This window comes from Heliangelus exortis, chromosome W (assembly GCF_036169615.1).
Source record: "Heliangelus exortis chromosome W, bHelExo1.hap1, whole genome shotgun sequence".
Lineage (NCBI taxonomy): Eukaryota > Metazoa > Chordata > Aves > Apodiformes > Trochilidae > Heliangelus > Heliangelus exortis.
Window position 1 is genome coordinate 10,043,539 of NC_092453.1, and position 7,458 is coordinate 10,050,996.

Below are 7,458 nucleotides of genomic sequence, written 5' to 3' on the forward strand. Positions count from 1 at the left end.
AAATAATTACTCACACAAACACCCTACCTACACAGGTGCTAAATGAAAAGAACAAGTTTCTTTTCCCCCTTTTTTTTCACTCCTTCATACCCTTGACTTGCAGAATGACGACTCTATAACTTGTAAAGTTACGTTCACTTGTAAAATTAAAGAGGTATGTTTTTATTCAGTGCCAGGTGCATGGGGGATTCTCCACCACAAACGTGCACACCAATACTGCAATCAAGCCTGCTATATACACTGAAGCTTTACATATTCATTAGATTTCGCAATACACCTATACATATGCATTACCTACTCCTGCTTCGTATTAAAATTAGTCCCAAGAAGTCATTTTCATAATCTCCTCCCCTCTGCGCCTGGGCAGTGCCTCTTGGTGGTGGTCTCCGGTGGTTGTGGGGATGAAGTAAAGTGAAGGTCTTCCCTGAGGGTAAACTTTTCACCTCTTCTTCTCTAGGCATGCACATTTCTTCAGCCCAGGTTGATTCGGCTGAATTGGCTAGGTTTTATCTTAAAGCCCAGCATGTTCTCCCCCCTTATCTCAAGGCTGTTAGACACATATTTTGCCCTTATAAGCTATAGCTACCCAAAACAAATACTAGCTTCTTTAAACAAGCATTCTGTGATAGTTTCTATAAGGTCAACATGACCCCTAAACAATTACTAACGTCTTTAAGAAGGCATTTTATATTAACCCTTATATCAACCTTACGGGATATGTTTCTATCCACCTGGTAGTTTCATCTGGGTCTAGGACAATTGGCCGCTGCCACCTGACCACCACCAAGTGGACACAGCCAGCTGGCTTCTGGAACCACTGCTGCCTACTCCCCAACCAGTCAAGTGACAGACGATCAGCAGATAGTACTCATTCAGAAACCCCGCACAGCCCAGTACTGCCTCTTCTTCCCCCTTTTGTGGAACCGTGCTGCTGTTTCCACCTGCGCAGCACCATGTGGTTGCTGCTCCCGATGAGGCTCCGTGCAGCCACTCCCCCCTGTTGTGCAGCACCTTTCTACCGATTCCCCCTGCACACAACAAGCTCCGCAAAGCCCTTGAACATCAGTGGGGGGGCTGCGTGGCACTCTGGGGGGCCCTGAGCACCTGGCAGCAAGCAGTCTCTTACAGACAGGAGGTGGAAGGGAGACCACCAGAAAGCCCATTCCTGCTCTTCCTGCAGTACTTATTACTTTAGAGGGAGGGGAAGTGGGCAAGCAGTAGGAGGAGTTGGGGGGGATAAGCCGGACACCCGAGCACTTCTTGGCAGGAGAGCCTGATATTTTGTCACGCAAGCCTTGCTGTTTTGAAACATAAAATTTAAAACATGCAAGCAGGTGGGAAGGAAGGTGGTAGGGAGAACTGTATGAGGGTTTTGTTTGGGAAGCGGGGAGACAGTCTTCCATAAACTTTTCTGATGTGAGTCCTTCCCATGGGCTGCAATTAATCACAAACTGTTCCAGCAATGTTCCCTTCTACAAGGTGCAGTCCTTCAGAAACAGACTGATCAAGCATAGGCTTCCCACGGAGTCACAGTCTTCTTTGGGCGCAGCCATCTCTCTGGAGTGGGGTCTTTCATGGGCTGCAGGTCCATATCTGCTGCAAGAGGACAGCCTACTGTCTCATCACAGGCTGCAGGGAATCTCTGCTCTGGTGGATCTGCTCCCTCTCCTTCTTCACTCACCTTAGTGCTTCTATAGATATTTCTCTCACATCCCCCTCCTCTCTTCTCTGCTGCAGGTTTTCCAGTGATTTCCCCCCCCCCCCCTTCTTAAATATGCTATTGCAGAGGTGATACCACCATTGCTGATTGGCTCAGTGTCAGACAGGGCTCAACCCAAGCAAATTAAGTACAGACTTTTAACTACACACTTGTTTACATAGATGATTGTATAATGGCTCATTTTTAAATGGCCCCTTTTCCTTGTCTTTATAAATTGTTATAAATGGTCCTCACAGAGTGAACCCAAACATTACTTGAAAGAATTTCTGTCCCCATTTCAGTACTAGTCAAAAGCATTAATTTTTCCAGCTGAAAGCAGACTGAACATTGAGGCACAGAAGTTACAGAGAATATGGTGGTTGGTGAAATCTTCTGTGAAGGAACAGTTCAGCAGACTTTAGAGAAGCTTAGACTTAGCTTAATGTCATTACTATAAAATTTTCAGTCAGTTCACTGTCATGAAAAGCAAATATTTGGCAATTTCTAAAGCAATTATTTGGGAGAAGGAAGTTTGTAGGTCATCCAGGTAATTTTCATTTTATTACAGAAATGAACTTCTATAAAAAGGCAAGTGATGAAGTAGCATAATGATAGATAAAAATTAGGATAAGGTGAAAAAACAGTGAAAAGGGAAAACTACCTTTCTGCACCTCAGATTTAACAAGAACACCACTGTGTGTAAGACACGTATTCTCATTACTATAAACTATGATACAGACAAAAGCACTTCATGGGGAAGGTCTAGAAGAATTGGCGGCCAACATTTAGCTGCTGCCACCACCACCTGGCTACTGCCAATTAGCAGACAAACATGTCAACACTTCCAACTCCCCGACGGGTCATCTGGCCCCAAATCAGCTGATGCTCGTTCAGCAGCCTCCTGCAGCACCATGCTGCTGCTTCTAACCACGCAGCAGATGGCGCACTTTCAGCACCCCTTCATGGCACCTCACCTGTAGTGCAACTTTCCTCTGCCCCCTTATCAAGTTAATTGCAAACATCTTGAATTATAAAGACTGTAAAGTAAGGTAAGACAGAAATACAGAAAGATATAGTGACAGGAAGGGCACACCAAATACCTTTATCAGTATGTTCAGTTGCCAAGGGAAGCTGCTCTGGAGTTGGCCTGATCTACAGCAGAGTGGCAGATTTTGGCACACAGTGGCTTTTCTTCAGGCAGGGAAATTCCAGGGAAGTGGATAGACCAGGAAGGATCCAGCAGCTCTCACAGGAGCCTCTGATGAGTCCTGGGCAATGGAAACCACCCCCACACTTATAAAGAGCAGCTTAGGTAGCAGTAGAGACCAGAGTGTGCTGTGTCAGCCATGGCAGGATGTGTCAGTGGGGCATAGTGACCCTACTAGCTCAAGAGGTGAGTTCAATTGGTGGTTATCACCCTCTCAGTAGGAGCCTAGTTATGGTATCCACCTGGAAGAAAACTCTGTCCTCTACACACGACACAATGTATGTAGTCACCCAGACAGAGCTCCCCAAAAAACATACAGGTGTCCAGGTCTCGGGCTGCAGGGAGTGAGAGACACATGCACCCCTGCAGGGCTATGATCTTAATTGCATCACGGAGACATGGTGGGATGACTCTTATGACTGAAGTCTTGGAATGGAATGATACAGGCTCTTTAGGAAGAAAAGGCAGGGATGACAGGGAGGGAGTGCCATCCTCTGAGTCAATGATAAGATGGAGTGCATGGAGCTTCAACTGGGGATGGATGAGGAGCTGACCTAGATTTTATGGGTCAGGATTAAAGGGAGGGCAAGGACAGGGGACATTATAGTAGGGGTCTAATACAGGCCACCTGACCAGGAAGATCGAGTGGATGAGACCCTTTATAGACAGATAGGAGTAGCTTCATGTTCACAAGCCCTGATTCTTATGGGGGATTTCAACCATCCTGATATCTTGGAGGGACAGTGCATCAGGGCATAAACAATCCAGGAGGTTCCTGGAATACATTATTGATAACCTCCTTCTCTAAGTGAGAAAGGAGCCAATGAGGAGAGGTTCTATGCTGGACCTTGTACTCACTGACAAGGAGGGTCTTGCCGTGAGCAACGAGGGAAGACAAGCAGGCAACCAATATGATTGATAAGCAAGCTTCACTTTATTGAGGGTTCAGGGTTACATTTATAGTGCTTCTGTTAATTATGCCTACTAGTAGGTTACTGATTGGTTAGTATATGATGACTACACTCTTAACTTTAACACTAATTGGTTAATTAATAGTAAGGATCACATACAGGTTACATAATGCTAATTCAATCCATAATACAGCTGTAACAGCTCTTTCTTCACTTCCTAACCTTCTGCACGTAACTCTTCTTTTGTAAACAATTCAGCTGCTTCAAGGTCTTTAGCTCAGCATAATTTACAGCTCGTGACCTTGCTCTTTAAGCCATTCTCCAACAGGTCTGGTGGGGAACGTAAAAGTCAAGGGCAGCTCTTGCTGCAGGTTCAAGATCCTTAGGGCAGCAAGGAGGGTGCACAGCAAGCTCACTACCCTGGATTTCAGGAGAGCAAACTTTGGCCTCCTCAGGGACCTGACTGGTAGAGTACCATGGGATAAATCTCTGGAGGGAAAAGGAGCCCAAGAAACCTGGTCACTATTCAAGGATCATCTCCTCCAAGCTCAGGAGAAAGTTCCTACCAATAAAGAGGAAGTCAGGCAAAAGCACCAGGAGGATGACCATGGATGGACAAGGAGCTCCAAGACAAACTCAAACTCAGAAAAGAAGCCTACAGAGGGTGGAAACAAGGACCAGAAGCCTAGGAGGAATACAAAGAAACTTCTCCAAGCAGCAAGGGATCATATTAGAAAAGCTAAAAATGTGAGCCCTCTCTGGAAGGAAATGGGAGATCTGGTTACCCTGGATATGAAGGTGGCTGAGGTATTCAATATTTTTGCCTCAGTCTTCACCAGCAAGTGCTCAAGCCACACCACCCAAGTCACAGAAGGAAAAGGCAGGGACTGGAAGAATGAAGAACCACCCATGGAAAGAGTAGATCAGGTTCATGACCTGGATTGGGCAACCCAGGGAAATTCAAATTGGACCCCTTTGCTTTCTAAACTGCTTCTCAGAGAAGCCTAGGCGCTGATGGATCTAATTCCCAGGGAGAGTGATTAAAATGTTATGGTTGGAGGAAATGCTAGACCTTCAGATAACTCTTGATCCCATTAAGGTGAAACAACACTCAAGGTCTATATTTGAACATTATTTTTATATTACAACGATAGAAAGAATACTTATAGTTCAATTATTATAAATGCTCAGTCTGTGCACTCATAAAGGCTGATATTTGATTACAAATTCACAATACATATATTTTCAATCTGAGTGACATGGGAAAATTGTGGTAGACCTTACATTACTTAATGATTTTAGGCAGGAAAAGACAGAGAGAAAAACAGAGACAGAGAGAGAATAGGAGATGAAAAGATAGATAGATAGATAGATAGATAGATAGATAACAGAAAAACACCAGTTCTGGATCCAGCACTGGTCTGGCAAATGGGGGAGTGTTGGGAGTTTTTGGAAGAAAACGGACATGTGAGCAATCCTGACTATTTAGCTTTAGCCAGAGTGAGCTAAGGGCCTCGAGGCCCAGCTGCAAGGTTATTAAAAGATCAGCTATGTGCAAAAGATAAGGGAGTTGGCAGCAGAAAAGAAGACTAACAGGATGGGAAAGCATCGCATAGACAGCACATAAACAGTTGTATTTCACCAGTTCTGAGCCCCTGAGAAAAAGAAAGTTATGGCAGATAAAAAGTTGCAAACAGGATGCCTGCGGTCAGCAAAGCAGGACAAGGACGATAAGCTGCACCCAATCGCAACGCAACAATAGGTGCGTGGACAGCAACACTCAACCAATCAACATGAGCCACGAAGATGCCAAGACTGTATAAATGTAACGCTTTGCTTAATAAAATTGAGCTTTGTTGCTAACTCATAATGAGTCGTCTCTTTGCTCCGCAAGCCCACCTCCACAGGGGAGGGTTCATAGAATCATAGAATCATAGAATTTCAGGGGTTGGAAGGGACATCTAGAGATCATCTAGTCCCAACCCCCCTGCCAAAGAAGGATCACCTAGGGCAGGCAATACAGGAATGCATCCGGGCAGGTTTTTAATATCTCCAGAGAAGGGGACTCCACAACCTCTCTGGGCATCCTGTTCCAGTGCTCCGGCACCCTCACAGTAAAGTTTCTTTTCATGTTGAGGTGGAACTTCCTATGTTCTAGCTTAAACTCATTATTACTTGTCCTATTACTGGGAACCACTGAAAAGAGATTGGCCCCTTCCTCTTGATACCCACCCCTCAGATATTTATAGACATTAAGATCCCCTCTCACACTTCTTTTCTCAAGGCTAAACATCCCCAGTATTCTGTCTTTCTTCATGGGAAAGATGTTCATGTCCCTTAATAATCCTTGTAGCTCTCCATTGGACTCTCTCCAGTAGATCCGTCTCCTGAACTGGGGAGCCCAAAAATAGATGGAGGCGTGGTCTCACCAGGGCAGAGTAGAAGCGGAGAAGAACCTCCTTAGATCTGCTGGACACACTTTTCTTAATGCACTCTCTTGGCCACACGGGCACATTGTTGACCCATGGAGAATTTACTGTCCACTAGGACTCCACGGTCTTTCTCCATGGAGCTGCTTTCCAGCAGGATGTCCCCTAATCTTTACTGGTGCCTGGTGTTATTCCTCTGCAGGTGCAGGACTCTACACTTGTCCTTATTGAACTTCATGAGCTTCACCTTTGCCCAGCTCTTTAGCTTGTCTAGATCTTGTTGGATAGCAGCACAGCCTTCTGGTGTATCAGCCACCCCTCCCAGTTTCATATCATCAGCAAACTTGCTGAGGGTACACTCTACTCCCTCATCCAGGTCGTTGATAAAGATATTGAACAAAAGTGGACCCAGTACTGATCCCTGGGGAACACCACTGGCCACAGGCCTCCAACTTGACTCTGCTGCTGATCAAAACCCTCTGAACTCTGTTGCTGAGCCAGTTATCTATCCACCTCACTGTCCAATCTTCTATCCCACATTTCTTGAGTTTTCCTACGAGGATGTTATGGGAGACAGTGTTGAGAGCTTTACTGAAGTCAAGGTATATGACATCCACTTCTCTCCTTCCATCTACCCATTTGGTCATGCCTTAGTAGAAGGATATCAGATTAGTCAATCAAGATTCCCCCCTTAGTAAAAGCATGTTGTCTACTCCTGAAAACTGATGATACCAAACTGTGTGCTGAAGTCAACAAGCTAGAGGGAATGGATGCCATCCAGAGGGACCTTGACAGGCTTGAGAAGTGGACTCGTGCAAACTGCATGAAGTTCAACAAGGCTAAGTGCAAGGTTCTGCACCTGGATCAAGGCAATCCCATGCACGAATGCAGGTTGGGAGGAGAAAGGATTGAGGAAAGCCCTGAGAAGGACTGGTGAAAGAGCTCAACAAGCCTCTCTCCATCATTTACCAATAGTCCTGGATCACTGGGAAGGTCCCAGATGATTGAAAGTTGGTGAATGTCACACCAATCCACAAAAAGGCCCGGAAGGAGGACCCAGGAAACTACAGGCCTGTCAGCCTGACCTCAGTGCCTGGCAAGGTTATGGAGCAGATCATCCTGGGGGCAATCACACAGCACCTACAGGATGGACAAGGGATCAGACCCAGCCAGCATGCGTTTAGGTAGGGCAGGTCCTGTCTGACCAACCTG